The sequence below is a fragment of the Rhinoraja longicauda genome, chromosome 15 (assembly GCF_053455715.1).
Source record: "Rhinoraja longicauda isolate Sanriku21f chromosome 15, sRhiLon1.1, whole genome shotgun sequence".
NCBI lineage: Eukaryota > Metazoa > Chordata > Chondrichthyes > Rajiformes > Arhynchobatidae > Rhinoraja > Rhinoraja longicauda.
In genome coordinates this window covers 43,989,792-44,009,023 of record NC_135967.1, presented here as the reverse complement: position 1 = coordinate 44,009,023, position 19,232 = coordinate 43,989,792, and the positions used below count along the sequence as shown (strand labels likewise).

Genomic DNA, 19,232 nt, shown 5'->3' with positions numbered 1-19,232 from the left:
TCCTAGACTCTCGTTAATCTTCCATGGAATTGACAGTTCCAAGAATGCATTGATAATTCTGGCCACACTGCATTGCTCCAACATCATTAATTGCGTTTTGGGGAACAAGTTAATATTTTCAGATGCACATTGTTGGATCTGAGGGGGTTATTGCACTATCTAGAAAATACACCAGAATGCTGCCTGGATCAGGTGAGTAGCTACAAGGAGAGCTTGGTTTACTTTAGTTTGGAGATACAATGCGGAAACAGGCCATTCGGCCCACAGAGTCCACACCGACCAACAATCTAGTTCTATCCTACACTCTAGGGGCAATTTACAGAAGCCAATTAACCTGAAAAACTGTACGTCTTTGGAGTGTGGGAGGAAACCGAAGCACCCGGAGAAAACCCACAGAGGTGACAGGGAGAACGTACAAACTCCGTGCAGACAGCACCCGTAGTCAGGATGGAACCCAGGTCTCTGGCGCTGTGAGGCAGCAACTCTACCCCCTGTACCACCTGGTGCTGTCGAGAGGTTGGATCAACTTGGGGTATTTTCTCTGGATCGTTGGAGGGGAGACTTGAAGGAAGTGTATAAAATTATGAGAGCCACACATGACAATCAACTTAACTGAACCGAAACTGATGTGCCAAAGAGCACATTTCCCCTGGGTGGAAATGTCAAAGACTAGAAGGCTTGACGTTAAGGTGAGAGGAGCATAGTTTAAAGGAGATGTGTGCGAAGCAAGTTTTTGTTTTTACACAGAGTGGTAGGTGCCTAGATATTATGTCAGGGGTGGTGGTGAGGGCCAATGTAATAGTGTTTTGGACACGTTAGAGGCAGGAAACATGTTCCCAATGTTGGGGGAGTCCAGAACAAGGGGCCACAGTTTAAGAATAAGGGGTAGGCCATTTAGAACTGAGATGAAGAAAAACTTTTTCAGTCAGAGAGTTGTGAATCTGTGGAATTCTCTGCCTCAGAAGGCAGTGGAGGCCAATTCTCTGAATGTATTCAAGAGAGAGCTGGATAGAGCTCTTAAGGATAGCAGAGTCAGGGGGTATGGGGAGAAGGCAGGAACGAGAATGATCAGCCATGATCACATTGAATGGCGGTGCTGGCTCGAAGGGCTGAATAGACTACTCCTGCACCTATTGTCAATTGTCTATTGTCTATTGTCCCCCCTACTCCTCCTACTTTCAGTCTGCAGAAGGGTCTCTACCTGACACGTGACCCCCGTCCTTTTCTCCAGAGATGCTGCCTGACCCGCTGAGTGACTCCAGCACTTCGTGTTCATCACTGTACCCTATACCTGTGTATGGCAAATTAGTCTGAATAAGGGTCCCGACCCAAAACGTTACCTATTCCAAAGATGCTGCCTGACCTTCTGAGTTACTTGTGTCTATCAATGATAAATTAGACAAGCTCTCCTTTGCTTTGCCATCTGATATCTCTATACTCTCTCTATTTAGAGTTGTTACTTGGAAATTATTGTGTCGTGAAGCTATGTTGCGGCTTTGTTTATTTGGACTATCATACATTTTAAAAACTTCTTAAAACTCAAAACATTTACAGAAAATATGCATTTTTGAGATCTTCATCAAACAGAAATTGTATCTTTAAAAGCTGATTGAATAATTTAAACTTGTATTTCCAATACAATGTCTATCTTCGGTATAGAATGGTACAGCAAATGAACAGGCCATTCGGCCCACAATGTCTGTGCCCAACATGATGCTAAGTTAAACTAGTCTCCTCTACCTGCACGTGATGCATATCCCTCCATATCCATCTACCATTGCGGAAAGGAAATAAAATATAAAATCACAATGTCACTTAACGGAACATATGTCATGAAGGCATGCAAACTGATCTGAACCAAGCTCAGAATGACCAACAAGTTTTACTGATGCCACACCACCTCATGTTTCACATCCTTCTCAAGGCAGAGGAGAATCTTTCAGTAATCTCATGAAACCCATGCGATCACAAAGAGAACGTGCAAGCTCTGTAGTCAGTAGACAGCACCCGTAGTCTGGATTGAACCTGGGTCTCTGGTGCCATAAGGCCGCAACTCTACCGCAGCGCTGCCACCGCCCTGCCCTTTAAACTTTCCACCTCTGTCCTTAAAGGTGTGCCCTCTAGTCTTCAACCTTGTGCAAGCCAATAACTCACAGGGCAGTGAACTTGTTGCTGTTCTGATTCAGTCCTGCTGTCTGCCCTTGCAATTGACAGCTGCTGGGTGACATCACCGAACGAGAGGCACGCAACTTGCGGGATAGTCTCGGACCAGAGGGCACAGCCTCAGAATAAAAGGACGCACCTTTGGAAAGGAGGTGAAGTGGAATTTCTTTAGTCAGACGGTGGTGAATCTGTGGATTTCATTGCCATCGAAGGCAGTAGAGGCCAAGTCAATGGGTATTTTTAAGGTGGAGATTGACGGGTTCTTGATTAGTACTGGTGTCTAGGGTTATGGTGAGAAGGCAGGAAAAATGGGGTTGAGAGGGAAAGATAGATCGGCCATGGAGTAGACTCGATGGGCCGTTTGGCCTAATTCTGCTCCTATTACTTCTGAAAGTCACATCTCTCACTAGTGAAGCTAACTAGGTGAAAAACGCACAGCCACTAATCTTTCTACATTTAAAAAAATATATAGACCATACTGCCAGGATCTCAGTAAAATTAACTGTCACGGATTCTTAATAATCATTTGTTCATTTGAACATTACTCATTTAAACATTTTTGAAGGGGGCTACATATCAGAACTGGAGGACCTAACTTAGTTTCTCATCAAGTGGGTCAGACATGTTCATTACTTTGCTGTACTTTCTTCCTGTGATAAGTTCATAGGTTCATAAATGATAGGAGCAGAATTAGGCCATTCAGCCCATCAAGTCTACTCCATCATTCAATCATAGCTAATCTATCTCTCCATCCTAACCCCATTCTCCTGCCTTCTCCCCATAACCCCTGACACCCGTACTAATCTAGAATCTATCTATCTCTGCCTTAAAAATATCCATTGATTTGATGGTGATGTTTCTTTTCCACGAGTCATTCTTGTGAACTATGTTTAAAGTTGCCAACTCAGTGATCATTGCTCAAAGTTGAAGTCCCTTTTATGTGGGTTCATATTTCTTAAAATCTGATTCCATCTTCAAACTGCTTGTGAGAAGGTTCTGGGATAACTTAGTTTAGTTTCGAGATACAGCACGGAAACAGGCCCTTCGGCCCACCGAGTCCGCACCGAACAGCGATCCCCATACACCGGGGACAGTTTTACATTTATACCAAGACAATTAACCTCTGAACCTGTACGTCTTTGGAGTGTGGGAGGAAACCAAAGATCTCAGACAACCCATGCGATCACAGGGATAACGTACAAACTCCGTACAGACAGCACCCACAGTAAAGAAGGATGAGAGGAGATCTTATCGAAACGTATAAGATTATTAAGGGGTTGGACACGTTAGAGGCAGCAAACATGTTCCCAATGTTGGGGGAGTCCAGAACAAGGGGCCACAGTTTAAGAATAAGGGGTAGGCCATTTAGAACTGAGATGAGGAAAAGCTTTTTCAGTCAGAGAGTTGTGAATCTGTGGAATTCTCTGCCTCAGAAGGCAGTGGAGGCCAATTCTCTGAATGCATTCAAGAGAGAGCTAGATAGAGCTCTTAAGGATAGCGGAGTCAGGGGGTATGGGGAGAAGGCAGGAACGGGGTACTGATTGAGAATGATCAGCCATGATCACATTGAATGGCGGTGCTGGCTCGAAGGGCCGAATGGCCTCCTCCTGCACCTATTGTCTATAAAGATTGAACCTGGGTCTCTGGCGCTGTACGTAAGGCAACAACTCTACCGCAGCGCCACCGTGCCACACTCTCTCTGATCTTTGCTGGGAAAAAATAGGGACCCTATTTGCTGAGGGCCTTAGTTTACTACCTAATCTAATAACATTATGTTAACCTAATAACAGGCATCATTTCTCTGGCACGTCCTCACAGCGCCAGAGACACAGGTTCAATCCCGGCTTTGGCTGTTGTCTGTGTGGAGTTTGCAAGACTTTGAGTCCCCATGGGTTTTCCCCAGATACTCTGTTTCCTCCCACATTCGAAAGACAAGGGCCATTTGATTAATTGGTCACAGTAAATCGACACTTGGGATTTTACAGAAACCAATTAATCCAGAAACCTGCACGTCGATGGGATGTATGAGGAAACCGGAGCACCCGGAGAAAACCCATGTGGTCACAGGGAGAACGTACAAACTCTGTACAGACAGCACCCGTAGCCAGGATCGAACCTGGGTCTGTGGAGTAGCAACTCTACTGCTAAGCCACCATGCCAACCTGATTGCTAGCTGAGCCCCGGAATGAGTCTCAGTCTTGGCACCCTTTCTGGGTAGCACAGTGGGAGAGCGATGGAGTTGCCCTTCTCACCTTTAGTTTAGTTTAAAGATAGTGCGGAAACAGGCCCTTCGGCCCACCGAGTCCTCACTGACCAGTGATCCCTGCACACTAACACTATCCTACATGCACTAGGGCCAATGTTACATTTTTACCAAGCCAATTAACCTACAAACCTGTACGTCTTCAGAGTGTGGGAGGAAACCAAAGATCTCAGAGAAAATCCACGCAAGTCACGGGGAGAGCGTGCAAACTCCGTACAGACAGCACCCGAAGTCAGGATCGAACCCGGGTCTATGGCGCTTTAAGGCAGCAACTCTACCACTGTGCCATCCTTTTAATTTAATTTAGTTTAGTTTAGAGATATAGTACGGAAACAGGCCCTTCGGCCCACCGGGTCCGCACTGATCAGCGATCACCCCGTACATTAACACTATCCTACACACAAGGGACAATTTACAATTTTATTGAAGCCAAAATTAACCAACAAACCTTCGTCTTGCTTGATATCTTCAAGCAAACCCAAGGTTATCAGGCTTTTAAACACTACAATCTGCAAATAGGCTCCAAACTATATAGACTGGGGGACATTTAAATTTTTTTTTACTAGTATTGTAGATTTATTTTCTGTTTTTTTAATATACAGGACTATGTTTACTTATTCTGTTGTGCTGCTGCAAGTAAGAATTTCATTGTTCAGTTTGGGGACACATGACAATAAAACATGAAGATAGACACAAAAAGCTGGAGTAACACAGCAGGCCGGGCAGCATCTCTGGAGAAAAGGAATAGGTGAAGTTTTGGATCATGACCCTTCTTCAGACTGAGAATCAGGGGAAAGGGAAACGAGAGATGTGGGCGGTGATGTAGAGCTTTATGGAACAAATGAATGAAAGAGATGCAAAAAAAGTAACAACGATAGAGGAAACAGGCCATTGGTAGCTGTGGGCTAGGTGAAAACGAGTTACAGACAATGAGACTCAACCAGACGACTTTGAAGTTGGTACGACTTGGGTGGGGGAGGGATGGAGAGAGAGGGTTGCAAGGGTTACTTGAAGTTAGAGAAGTCAATAGTCATAACCCTGGGTTGTAAACTGCCCAAGTGCGAGGTGCTGTTCCTCCAATTTGCGTTTGGCATCACTCTGGCAGTGGAGGAGGCATACTAAACACTCTTGACTCTTGAAGAGCAATTTTTCTCATGCAGTGGGTGGTGCGTGTATGGAACAAGCTGCCAGAGGAGGTAGTTGAGGCAGGTAGTATAAGAAAATAACTGCAGATGCTGGTACAAATCGATTTATTCACAAAATGCTGGAGTAACTCAGCAGGTCAGGCAGCATCTCGGGAGAGAAGGAATGGGTGACGTTTCGGGTCGAGACCCTTCTTCAGACTGAAGAAGGGTCTCGACCCGAAACGTCACCCATTCCTTCTCTCCCGAGATGCTGCCTGACCTGCTGAGTTACTCCAGCATTTTGTGAATAAATAGTTGAGGCAGGTATTGATACAGCGTTTAAAAGACTCTTGGGTAGTTACATGGATGGGAAAGGTTTAGAGGGATATGAGCCAAGCGTGGGCAGATGGGACAAGTGTAGATGGGGCATCTTGGTCAGCATGGGCAAGTTGGACAGGAGGGCTTGTTTCCACACTGTGTGAGCCTATGAGTTAAAGGAGATGTGTGGGGTAGGTTTTATTTACACTGAGAGTAACGGGTGCCTGGAATGTTCTGCCAGGGATGGTGGTGGAGGTAGATACAATAGCGTTGAAGAGGATTTTAGACATGCACATGGATATGCGGGCAATGAAGGGATATGGAGTTTAGTTCATCTTGGCATCAATTTCGGCACGGACTTAGTGGGCCGAAGGGCCTGTTCCTGTGTTGTATGACTGTGACACTCTAAGCTGGTCAATCAAAGGTACCACAGACATGGCTAATGTCTCTCAAACATCATGCGAGAGGTGTCCACACCGTGATTAGTTTACCTTATCTCACATAGGACGCTGTGACTAAATAACTCCAGCGAACTAATAAACTCGTTCTCAAAACATTCTGCAGCAGCTTCACAAATAATAAGTGGTTTCTTTAAAATGCTTGGACCTGCTATTTCACAGACGCTATTTGTAAATAAGAGGATAAAATTCCTCCCGGCTGTTCCCGCTGAGTTACTCCAGCATGTTGCGTCTATCTACGGTGTAAACCAGCAATTGTTTAGTTTATGTAATTGGGAAGGAACTGCAGATGCTGGTTCAAAACCGAAGGTAGACACGAAATGCTGGAGTAACTCAGCGCGACAGGCAGCATCTCTGGAGAGAAGGGGTGGGTGACATTTCGGGGCGAGACCCTTCTTCAGTTTCAGTTTGGTTTAATGTCACTTGTACCGAGCGAGGTACAGTGAGAATAAATACCTTCGATTTGTACCAGCATCTGCAGTTATTTTCTTACACTACAGTGAGAAGCTTTTTTGTTGCGCGCTATCTATCCACTCAGCACATGATTACAGTCGAGCCATTTACAGTGTACACAGATACACGACAAAGGGAATAACTTTTAGTGCAGTTCCTTCCCCACACAAATATACCGCCCTGTGATCAAGCCAGCCACCCAGAGATAGGACTAGTGTAGATGGGGCATCTTGGGCAGCAGCAACCCGAGCAGATTGATTATCAAACAACCCCGTCGGATTAAAAAAATAACGCTGGCGGTTGGTTACCTTACTGGGGGGTATGACATCAATCGGAACCGATCCCAGAATCAATACCTCGACAGCTTCTCTTGCGTCCAGCGAGTAGTCAGTCTCTCTTAGAAAACCATCTCTCCACCCTCGGCCAACTTACACACACACACACACACACAAACACACACACACACACACACACACACACACACACACACACACACACACACACAAACAGACGAGGGGAAAAAAACAGTGTTGGAAAAATAATAGAAGAAAAATAATAAATTGGACTTGTGTAACCGCGACCCGGGGAAGCTCCTGACCTTACACTGATACACTGAGTGTGGCCACAGGTCCGGCAGCCGGCTGGTGAATCCGTATTTGAAGCAATTTTTAGACAGTAAAGTTGGGGGCAAGGATGAGTGGCGATCCAGCCAGCCAATGGCACTTGCAACCTCGCTAAAAATAAACGCGGCGGCGCTGGTTGGAGGGTTTTATCAAACCTCACGCTGGAATTCGGATGGGTTTTGATGGTCTGCATGACTCGCTCCACTGTTCAGCTAGCTGCGCCTTCCAAGCGGCGAGCCTTCCCTGTCTGTCTGCTTGCTGGAGAGAGAGAGAGACACACACACACACACACACACACACACACACACACACACACACACATACATATACACACACACACACACATACATATACACACACACACACACACACATACATACACACACACACACATACACACACACACAAAAGCTGGAGTAACTCAGCGGGACAGGCAGCATCCCCGGAGAGAAGGAATAGGTGACGAGTCGAGATCTTTCTTTAGACTGGTTTTCTTAGAGTCATAGAGTTGTGTCAGTCTGAAGAAGGGTCTCGACCCGAAACGCCACCCATTCCTTCTCTCCTGAGATGCTGCCTGACCCGCTGAGTTACTCCACACCGGCCAACTATGACCCATCTGCACTAGTCCCATCTGCCTGCGCTTGGTCCACATCCCTCCAAACTTGTCCTATCCATGTACCTGTCTGACTGTTTCTTAAACGTTGGGATAGTCCCAGCCTCAACTATCTCCTCTAGCAGCTCCTTCCATACACCCACCACCCTTTGTATGAAATTGTTACCCCTCAGATTCCTATTAAATCTTTTCCCCTTCACCTTGAACCTATGTCCACTGGTCCTCGATTCCCCTACTCTGGGCAAGAGACTCTGTGCATCTACCCGATCTATTCCTCTCATGATCCAATATATGGTAAGGGATAAGGGAAACCAGAGATATAGATATAGACGGTCTGGATGCAGATGGACAAACAAAAGCTGGAGTAACTCAGCGGGGCTCCAACTACATAGACCTGGGGCAGTGTTTTTGACCTTATCGATTTTATTTGTCAGATTAAAAAATATATATAATGAACTTTCCCCCTGTTTATTAGGGGCTTTACAGAGTACTATGTTTACCCATTCTGTTGTGCTGCTGCATGTAAGAATTTCATTGTTCAGTTGGGAGACACATGACAATAAAAACGAAGATAGACACAAAAAGCTGGAGTAACTCAGCGGGACAGGCAGCATCTCTGGAGAGAAGGAACGGGTGGCGTTTCGGGTCGAGACCCTTCTTCAGACTGAGAGTCAGGGAAAAGGGAAACGAGAGGTATAGACGGTGATGTAGAGATATATAGAACAAATGAATGGCGGCACGGTAGCGCAGCGGTAGAGTTGCTGCTTTACAGCGAATGCAGCGCCGGAGACTCAGGTTCGATCCTGACTACAGGTGCTGTCTGTACGGAGTTTGTACGTTCTCCCCGTGACCTACGTAGGTTTTCTCCGAGATCTTCGGTTTCCTCCCACACTCCAAAGACGTACAGGTATGTAGGTTAATTGGCTGGGCAAATGTAAAAAATTGTCCCTAGTGGGTGTAGGATAGTGTTAGTGTACGGGGATCGCTGGGCGGCACGGACTTGGTGGGCCGAAAAGGCCTGTTTCCGGCTGTATATATATGATATGATATGAATGATGTGCAAAAAAACAAGTAACGATGATCAAGGAAACAGGCCGTTAGTAGCTGTGGGCTAGGTGAAAACGAGTTACGCACAATGAGACTCAACAAGACGTCTTTGAAGCTGGTACGACTAGGGTGGGGGAGGGACGGAGAGAGGTGTGTGGGGGGGGGGGGGGGGGGAGAACTTGTAGTGAGAGAAATCAATATTCAACTTGCAACTTACTGGCTGTATCCAGCTATGGAGCTCTAGAAATACCTTCAATCATTATCGGTAAGCTGAATCGGGATTTGATTACGAGATGAACACATTTCACAATGAAACGCACGTTATATTGTGGAGCCTCACCGCCCTTAAAGATGTTAACAACAGCGCCAGATACCCCCGGGTTCGATCCTGACCAGGGGGCGCTGTCAATGTGGAAGTTTCCACGTTCTCCCTGTGACCGCGTGGCTCTCCTCCGGGCGCTCCAGTTTCCTCCCACACCCCAAAGACATGTGGGCGCGTAGGTTAATCGGCCCCTCTGTAAATTGTGTGTAGGGAGTGGATGCGAAAGTAGGATAACGTAGAACTAAGTGTGAACGGGGTCGCTGGTCGGCGCGGACTGGGAGGGCCGAAGGGCCTGTTTCCATGCTGTATCTCCAAACTAAATTAAAACCGAACATAGACAATAGACAATAGGTGCAGGAGGAGGCCATTCGGCCCTTCGAGCCAGCACCGCCATTCAATGTGATCATGGCTGATCATTCTCAATCTGTACCCTGTTCCTGCCTTCTCCCCATACCCCCTGACTCCGCTATCATTAAGAGCTCTATCTAGCTCTCTCTTGAATGCATTCAGAGAATTGGCCTCCACTGACTTCTGAGGCAGAGAATTCCACAGATTCACAACTCTCTGACTGAAAAAGTTTTTCCTCATCTCAGTTCTAAATGGCCTACCCCTTATTCTTAAACTGTGGCCCCTTGTTCTGGACTCCCCCACCATTGGGAACATGTTTCCTGCCTCTAACGTGTCAAACCCCTTAATAATCTTATACGTTTCGATAAGATCCCTCTCATCCTTCTAAAATGAATAAACATAAATTAACACACGTTCTTCTCTCATCTCTACGATTTGCGGTATTTTAAGAGAGGGGGTTGTTAGGGACAGGTTGAAAGTGCTGGAGTAACTAACTCAGCGGGCCTGGCAACGTCTTCGGAGATGCTACCTGACATGCTGAGTTACTCCAGCACTTTATGTCTTTCTTTGGTATAAGCGAGTATCTGCAGTTCTTTGTTTCCACGCACAGATTGCCAGAGGTCGGAGACTGACAGATCTAAGCGGACAGAAATACCCTCAAGTGTGACATTTAATTCCAAAACTCAACCCCTAACAATCAATCGATGAGGAATGATGGAAATCTGACATTCTTTATTTATAAGCTACAGGAGAGTTTGCGGAACGCTTTTCAACTCCGTTTCCAGTTTCGGTCGGTAATTTTCACGGGGGACAGTCTCTGGGCCACAAGAATAATGTTAGCGCTTTTAGAAGGCGGTATGTGACAAGGTCGCCAAGCCATGGGTCTATTTCTACAGGTCAGCTGCGGGTTTCGTGCGAGACCTCTGGCCCCTGAGTCACAAGTTGTTCACCACCCTCCTCCCTCCCCAATAACCCCCCCTCCCTCCCCAACCACCCACCCCCCTGCCACAAAGCCTTCAACACCTCGCACAGATCTGAGGCAATGGGCATTGATTGAATGAATGCCTCCAATCTGTCAGATTTACAGAGAGGATCCCTTCGTAGAGTTCAAAGAATATTGGCTTTGGCCTCGCCAACCTACATTCCTCGACCAACACGCTAAACATAGAACATTAGACAACAAAATGCTGGAGTAACTCAGCGGGACAGGCAGCGTCTCAGGAGAGAACGAATGGGCGATGTTTCGGAAAGAGGGTCTCGACCCGAAACGTCACCCATTCCTTCTCTCCAGAGATGCTGCCTGTCCTGCTGAGTTGCTCCAGCATTTTGTATCTATCTTCGGTTTAAACCAGCATCTGCAGTTCCTTCCTAGACAAGTACACGGATAGGACAGGTTTAGAGGGATGTGGGCCAAACGCAGGCAGGTGGGACTAGTGTAGATGGGACATGTTGGGCGGTGTGGGCAAGTTGGGCAGAAGGATCTTTGATGTGTGGTGTATCTCAGAAATTCTGTGGTGTATCTCAGAAATTGGCCCACCACGTTCATGCCAACTGTCTTTCTCATCTACACCAATCCAATCTGCCCGCGTCAGATCAGCATCCTATTCTTTTAAATATCTGTGTAAATGCCTCTTAAACGTACAAATTATATCTGATTCGATCATCTCCTCGGAAAGTGACTTCTAGATATCAACAACACTGTAAAAAAAAAAAAAGCCTTATAAAAGTCTCTCCCCCCAACTCCAACCCGAGTTCGCTTCTTGTTGATCCCCCTTCAGTAGGGAAAAGATTCCATCAACTCTATTCATGCCTCTCGGAATTGTATAAACCCCCTCAGATAGACACTAAATGCTGGAGTAACTCAGCGGGACTGAAGAATGGTCTCGACCCGAAACGTCGCCCATTCCATGCAGGTCCTTCTGCAGTTGTACAGGGCCCTAGTGAGACCGCACCTGGAGTACTGTGTGCAGTTTTGGTCTCCAAATTTGAGGAAGGATATTCTTGCTATTGAGGGCGTGCAGCGTAGGTTTACTAGGTTAATTCTCGGAATGGCGGGACTGTCATATGTTGGAAGACTGGAGCGGCTAGGATTGTATACACTGGAATTTAGAAGGATGAGAGGGGATCTTATCGAAACGTATAAGATTATTAAGGGGTTGGACAAGTTAGAGGCAGGAAACATGTTCCCAATGTTGGGGGAGTCCAGAACCAGGGGCCACAGTTTAAGAATAAGGGGTAGACCATTTAGAACGGTGAGGAAAAATATTTTCAGTCAGAGAGTTGTGAATCTGTGGAATTCACTGCCTCAGAAGGCAGTGGAGGCCAATTCTCCGAATGCATTCAAGAGAGAGCTAGATATAGCTCTTAAGGATAGCGGAGTCAGGGGGTATGGGGAGAAGGCAGGAACGGGGTACTGATTGAGAATGATCAGCCATGATCACATTGAATGGCGGTGCTGGCTCGAAGGGCCGAATGGCTTACTCCTGCAGCTATTGTCTATTGTCGTTCCTTCTCTCCAGAGTTGCAGCCTGTCCCGCTGAATTACTCCAGCATTTTGTGTCTATCTTCGAATAAAACAGCATCTGCAGTTCTTTCCTGCACATTTTGTATAAACCCCAGTCCCCCCCACCCCCCGTCTCCTTCGTGTAAGGCACATGAGCCCAGCCTATCCGAAGTTTAAATGTGGCAATGTAAAGTAGATATTTTATGAAGTTTTTGCCATTAAATACAAGCCATAAGTCAATAATCTCGTCGCTATTTATATTACCACGTTGGATGGATAATTGGTTTCTGCGCTTCTTACAGTAAAACAGTAACCACCGTTCACATTTAAATCAGAAACGTCTGTTACCACCATCGTGACTCATATCGATTTCTAGTTATCCTTCACTTCGTGACTACAGAACTTTGGAGACACAAGAGACTCCTGTGTCTCATAACAAGAAAAAAAACCCAAACTTCTGGACGAGAGACGAGTGCTGGAGTAACTCAGCGGGCTCGGCAGCATCTCTGGAGAACGTGACAAGGTGACGTTAAGGGTTTGGGACCCTACTACAGACTGATTGTGGGAGGGTGGGGTAGAAAGCTGGAAGTGAGGAGGGGCAGCACAAATCGTGACGGGTAATAAATAGGTGAACAGAGGCGATGAGAGGGGGAATGACAGAGGGTCCCCACCCGAAATGTTACCTACCCATGTTCTCCAGAAATGCTGCCTGACCCGCTGGCTTAAACTATAGCACTTTGTGTCCTTTAAGTCGTTCCTGAAAACCACTCTCTTTTCGACCCACGTGTCTCCTTATGCGGTGATTTTTGCAGCTTAACGTGTTACCGGGACCCTTAAATGTTTTACTGTGCTAAAGACACGGCACAACATGGAAACTACCGCTGCAAAGCACCCTGGAGTGGCCGGGTCTTGGAAAATACCACACTTGCCACATTTGGGTGGCGCAGCGGTAGAGTTGCTGCCTCACAGCTCCAGAGACCCTGACTGCTGGTGCTGTCTGTACGGAGTTTGTACGTTTGTACGGAGTGGCCGGCCTGGGTTTACCCCGGGTGCTCCGGTTTCCTTCAAAGATGTAAAGGTTTGTAGGTTAATTGGCTACTGTAAATTGTAAATTGTCCCTAGTGTGTGTAGGATGGTGTTGCTGTGCGGGGATCGCTGGTCGGTGCGGACTCGGTGGGCCGAAGGGCCTGTTTCTGCGCTGTATTCTAAACTAAACTAAACTAAACGTATGCAGGATGCCATCATTTCCTAAATTATAAAACTAACCATTATATATATATATATATATATATATATATATATATATATATATATATATAATGGTTAGTTTTATAATGGTTAGTTAAACATTAAACTAATTATACATATATATATATATATATATATATATATATATATATATATATATATATATAATTAGTTTAATGTTTAGTTTTAGAGACAAGCTAAACCTAGCCGTCCAATATGGTGTGTTCGATCCTGACCTCGGATGCTGTCTGTGTGGAGTTTGCACGTTCTCCATGTGACCGCGTGGGTTTCCTCCGGGTGCTCCGGTTTCCTCCCCCATCTCAAAGACGTGTGGGTTTGTAGGTTAATTGGCCCTCTGCAGATTGCCCCTGATGTGTAGGGAGTGGATGAGAAAGTGGGATAACATAGAACTAGGGTGAATGGCCGATGTGCACTCGGTGGGCCGAAGGGCCTGTTTCCCTGATTTCAATTGATCAATTCCTTATTATTTTCAACAGATAAATAATCAATAATTACTAAAGAGCTGTAGTATTTGCGAAACCTCTTTCGACTTTCTCTTGTCTATCTCTCATGTAGAACAGAGATTCATACAGAACCCCGGGTGTCAGGGGTTATGGGGAGAAGGCAGGTGAATGGGGCTGAGAGGAAGAGATGATCAGCCATGATTAAATGGCAGAGTCGACTCGATGGGCCGAATGGCCTACTTCTGCCCCGAGAACTCATGAACTTATGAGAACATATAGAAAATAACATGGAACACATTATAGACTCGTTGGGCCGAAGGGACTCTTCCCATGCTGTCCCTCTAAGCATCAAGAACATAGAACACTACAGAGTCTGGAGAAGGGTGTCGACCCAGAACGTCACCCATTCCTTCTCCCCAGAGATGCTGCCTGTCCCGCTGAGTTACTCCAGCATTTTGTGTCTATCTTTGGTTTAAACCAGCATCTGCAGTTCCTTCCCACACAATACAGAACTGCAACAGGCCCTTCGGCCCACAGCCCCTGTGCCGTACATGATACCAAGATAAACTAATCTCATCTGCCTGCACACTCTCCATATCAGTCCATTCCCTGCCTTGTATATTATTTAACACCGAGATCTGTATTCGAATTAGTCGCATCCCGGCCACTCCCTCTTCTCCCCCTCTCCCATCGGGCAAAAGGTACAGAAGTGTGAAAACGCACACCTCCAGATTCAGGGACAGTTTCTTCCCAGCTGTTATCAGGCAACTGAACCATCCTATCACAACCAGGGAGCAGTGCTGAACTACTATCCACCTCATCAGGGGACCCTCGGACTATCTTTGATGTGACTTTGCTGGGTTTACCTTGCACTAAACGTTATTCCCTTATCATGTATCTGTACACTATGAATGGCTCGATTGTAATCATGTATCGCCTTTCCGTTGACCGGTTAACACGCATCAAAAGCTTTTCACTGTACCTCAGTACACGTGGCAATAAACTGAAGTTCGCATGAGTTGTAAATACTGAAATAGAGTCGTGTGGGTGTGTGTGGTTAATGTGGCAAATGTATCTTTTCAAGTGAGGTTTTTGCTTGTGAAATTCTGAATCTCGCTTATTGTTTTCCGTTGTCCTTGGTAACTTAAATGTCCTCATCTATATTTGGTTTCCAAGACTTATAGACCAGTTAGTCTGACATCAGTGGTGGGGAAGATGCTGGAGTCAATTATAAAAGACGAAATTGCGGAGCATTTGGATAGCAGTAACAGGATCATTCCGGGTCAGCATGGATTTACGAAGGGGAAATCTTGATTGACTAATCTTCTGGAATTTTTTGAGGATGTAACTAGGAAAATTGACAGGGGAGAGCCGGTGGATGTGGTGTACCTCGAATTTTAGAAACGCCTTCGCCAAGGTCCCACATAGGAGATTAGTGGACAAAATTCGAGCACATGGTATTGGGGGTAGGGTACTGACATGGATAGAAAATTGGTTGACAGACAGAAAGCAAAGAGTGGGGATAAATGGGTCCCTTTCAGAATGGCGGGCAGTGACTAGTGGGGTACCGCAAGGCTCGGTGCTGGGACCTCAGCTATTTACAATATACATTAATGACTGATCAGCCATGATCACATTGAATGGTGGTGCTGGCTCGAAGGGCCGAATGGCCTCCTCCTACACCTATTGTCTAATGTCTATTGTGGTAATGCTTTCTCAGATGTTCCTTTGTGTAAGAAGCAACTGCAGATGCTGGTTTAAACCGAAGATAGACACAAAAAGCTGGAGTAACTCAGCGGGACAGGCAGCATCTCTGGAGAGAAGGAATGGGTGACGTTTCAGGGCAAGTTTGGAGAAGGGTCTCGACCTGAAACGTTACCCATGGGGCGTGGGGGGGTGGCTTGGGGAGGTGGGGGTGGGGGGAATGGGGGGGGGGGGAGGGGAGGGGAGGGGGCGTGAGAGTGGGGGGGGGGAATGGGGGGGGGGGGGGGTGGTTAATCAGTCTACCCCAGCATGAGTCAGTCAGATAGCAGCGAGGTTTAGTAAGATTCCAAAGAGACCGCAGATGCTGGAAACTCGAGCAAAACGCAAAAGTGCTGGAGGAACTCAGCGGGTCAGGCAGCATCCGTGGAGGAGATGGACGGGGAGGGGACGTTTCGGGTCAGAATTTGTGGGTGGGTGGGTGGGGGGGGGGGAGGTCCCGAAACGGACCTGAAACGTCATCTGCCCCATTGCCTCTCCAGATGCTGCCCGACCCGCTGAGTCCCACCAGCGCTTTGTGATGCTTGGCTTGAGAAAGAGCCCAAACATCTCGGGGGCTGATGGAGCGACTTGAAATGAAGATGTGACCGGCAACAACATTAAACGAACGTTGGTAGACACAGAGTGCTGGAGTAACTCAGCGGGTCGGGCAGCATCTGTGGAGAACATGGATAGGTGACGTTTCACAGAGTGCTGGAGTAACTCAGCCGGTCGGGCAGCATCTCTGGAGAGAAGGAATGGGCGACGTTTCGGGTCGAGACCCTTCTTCAGACTGGTCGTAACTGAAGGTTGGGTTGTGCGGATGGCAGGCGTTGCTGGAGCAGAGAGGTTTGCTGACAAATATTTCAGACACTTGAGTGCTTCTTGTGGAAGAGGTGGAGAGAGTGACAGAGTCTAGTCTGGGCTAGAGATACAGCTGGGAAACAGGCCCTTCGGCCCACCGAGTCCGTGCCGACCAGCGATCCCCGCACACTAACACTATCCTACTACACACACTGGGGACAATTTGCACATTCACCAAGCCAATTAACCTACAAACCTGTGCGTCTTTGGAGTGTGGGAGGAAACCGAAGATCTCGGAGAAAACCCACGCAGGTCACGGGGAGAAACGTACAAACTCCGTACAGGCAGCACCGGGGGTCGGGATCGAACCGGGTCGACACAAAATGCTGGAGTAACTCAGCATCTCTGGGCAGCATCTCTGGAGAGAAGGAATGGGCGACGTTCGTGGTCGAGACCCTTCTTTAGGCTGAGCGTCAGGGGAGAGAGGTTGTTGCAGAGATAAGAAAGTGTAAGAGATCAAAAGAGGAAAATGTAGAATGAATGGGCCATCGTTAGCTGGGAGAAGGAGGTACCAACGACCGCGGGTCTCTGGCGATGAGAGGCAGCATCTGTACCGCTGCTCCACCAGCGTCCTTGGAGATTGTCCACACTCGAGTGCCCCACACACTCCGTCCAGCACCTCGTCTACGGTCGGCGGACAGATCACAAAACGCGAAGAAAGACTCACTCTGCAGGAGAAATGTGCGTGCAGGAGACAGCAGGAGACAGGAAGGTCCTCTATGCGTCCATCACCTATAGCGGTGACCATGCTGTGGGTCATTCTTAAACTGTGGCCCCTTTGTTCTGGACTCCCCCAACATTGGGAACATGTTTCCTGCCTCTAACGTGTCCAACCCCTAGAGGCAGGAAACATGTTCCCAATGTTGGGGGAGTCCAGAACAAAGGGGCCACAGTTTAAGAATAAGGGGTAGGCCATTTGGAAATGAGATGAGGAAAAACTTTTTCAGTCAGAGAGTTCCCAATGTTGGGGGAGTCCAGAACGAGGGCCCAAAGTTTAAGAATAAGGGGTACGCCATTTAGAACTGAGATGAGGAAAAACTTTTTCAGTCAGAGAGTTCCCAATGTTGGGGGAGTCCAGAATGAGGGGCCAAAGTTTAAGAATAAGGGGTCGGCCATTTAGAACTGAGATGAGGAAAAACTTTTTCAGTCAGAGAGTTGTGAATCTGTGGAATTCTCTGCCTCAGAAGGCAGTGGAGGCCAATTCTCTGAATACATTCAAGAGAGAGCTAGATAGAGCTCTGAAGGATAGCGGAGTCAGGGGGTATGGGGAGAAGGCAGGAACGGGGTACTGATTGAGAATGATCAGCCATGATCACATTGAATGGCGGTGCTGGCTCGAAGGGCCGAATGGCCTCCTCCTGCACCTATTGTCTATTGTCTATCTGGTGGTCTCGGCGTGAGTGGTACCCGCACATCCCATCGCGAATCCTCTCTGGTTTTTATAAGATCCGGATGGTTGGTTCGTTAGTGTGTTGCATGCCCCCCAAAATATCCCACTGGGCACTGGGCCAACCAGTGAACCAGGACCGGAGAGAAGCAAGGCGTTTTCTCCATCTGTCGCTCTGTGACCGCGGGGTATGCCGGAGACAGAGCATGCCGATCCATGGGGATCAGTGGGCCGCAGAGACTCTCCGTGGCTGGGCAGGGAGAGGGGTTATCAACAGCTGTCTGATGCCGGCCTTCAGAGGACCTGGATGAGGGTCAGAGAGAGGTGAGTTTCAGACAAGTGTGTTGTTCAAGATGGCCATGGGGACAGTTCTCTTCCAAGTCAACCACACCACAAGGGTTAAACACCCATCACACAACTAACTGTCAGTCTGAGGAAGGGTCTCGACCCAAAACGTCACCCATTCCTTCTCTCCTGAGATGCTGCCCGACCTGCTGAGTTACTCCAGCATTTTGTGAATAAATACCTTCGATTTGTACCAACATCTGCAGTTATTGTCTTATACTAACTGTGAAGTAGCGTCTCGACCCAAAACGCCACCCATCCCTTCTCTCCAGAGATGCTGCCTGTCCCTCTGAGTTACGCCAGTATTTTGTGTCCATCCCGGGAGTTACTCAACAGGCCAGGCAGCATCTCTGGAGAACATGGATCGGTGACGTTTTGGTTTGGGACTCTTCATCACACTGATTGTCAGGGGTTGGGGTGAGAAGACAGCTGGTGCAGGGCCATCTTTACAGCATTATGGGCCCCCGGGCAAAGCAGTGTACTGGGGCCCCTACGACAACTACTCACAGGAATAAAAATGTAAATGGTCGATAAAATGGGGCCCCTATGCTCGTGGGGCCCCGGGCAAGTGACCATCAGGCCCATGCGTTAAGATGGCCCTGAGCTGGTGGAGTGGTTTATCTCAAGCAATGTGTTCGAAAATGTAGTATCAGGTATGATATCCATGTAATGGCTGGATCAATAGACAACAGACAATAGGTGCAGGAGTAGGCCATTTGGCCCTTCGAGCCAGCACCGCCATTCACCGTGATCATGGTTGATCATCCACAATCAGTACCCCATTCCTGCCTTCTCCCCATATCCCTTGACTCCACTATCATTAGGAGCTCTATCTAACTCTCTCTTGAAAGCATCCAGGGAATTGGCCTCCACTGCCTTCTGAGGCAGAGAATTCCACAGATTCACAACTCTCTGAGTGAAAAAGTTTTTCCTCATCTCCGTTCTAAAT

General features: G+C 47.3%; 2 protein-coding genes across 2 annotated transcripts in view; both read right to left on the bottom strand.

Moving 5' to 3' along the window:
* Nucleotides 1-7,214, bottom strand: part of LOC144600689 (gap junction alpha-3 protein-like) — a 36,645-nt gene extending 29,431 nt beyond the window's left edge. Inside the window, exon 1 of the mRNA XM_078412579.1 lies at nt 7,088-7,214. The gene's annotated coding sequence lies outside the window, so the exon portion shown is untranslated. The remainder of the gene's footprint in view (nt 1-7,087) is intronic.
* Nucleotides 1-19,232, bottom strand: part of LOC144600690 (gap junction beta-1 protein-like) — an 84,925-nt gene that overhangs the window by 28,197 nt on the left and 37,496 nt on the right. The window lies entirely within an intron of this gene.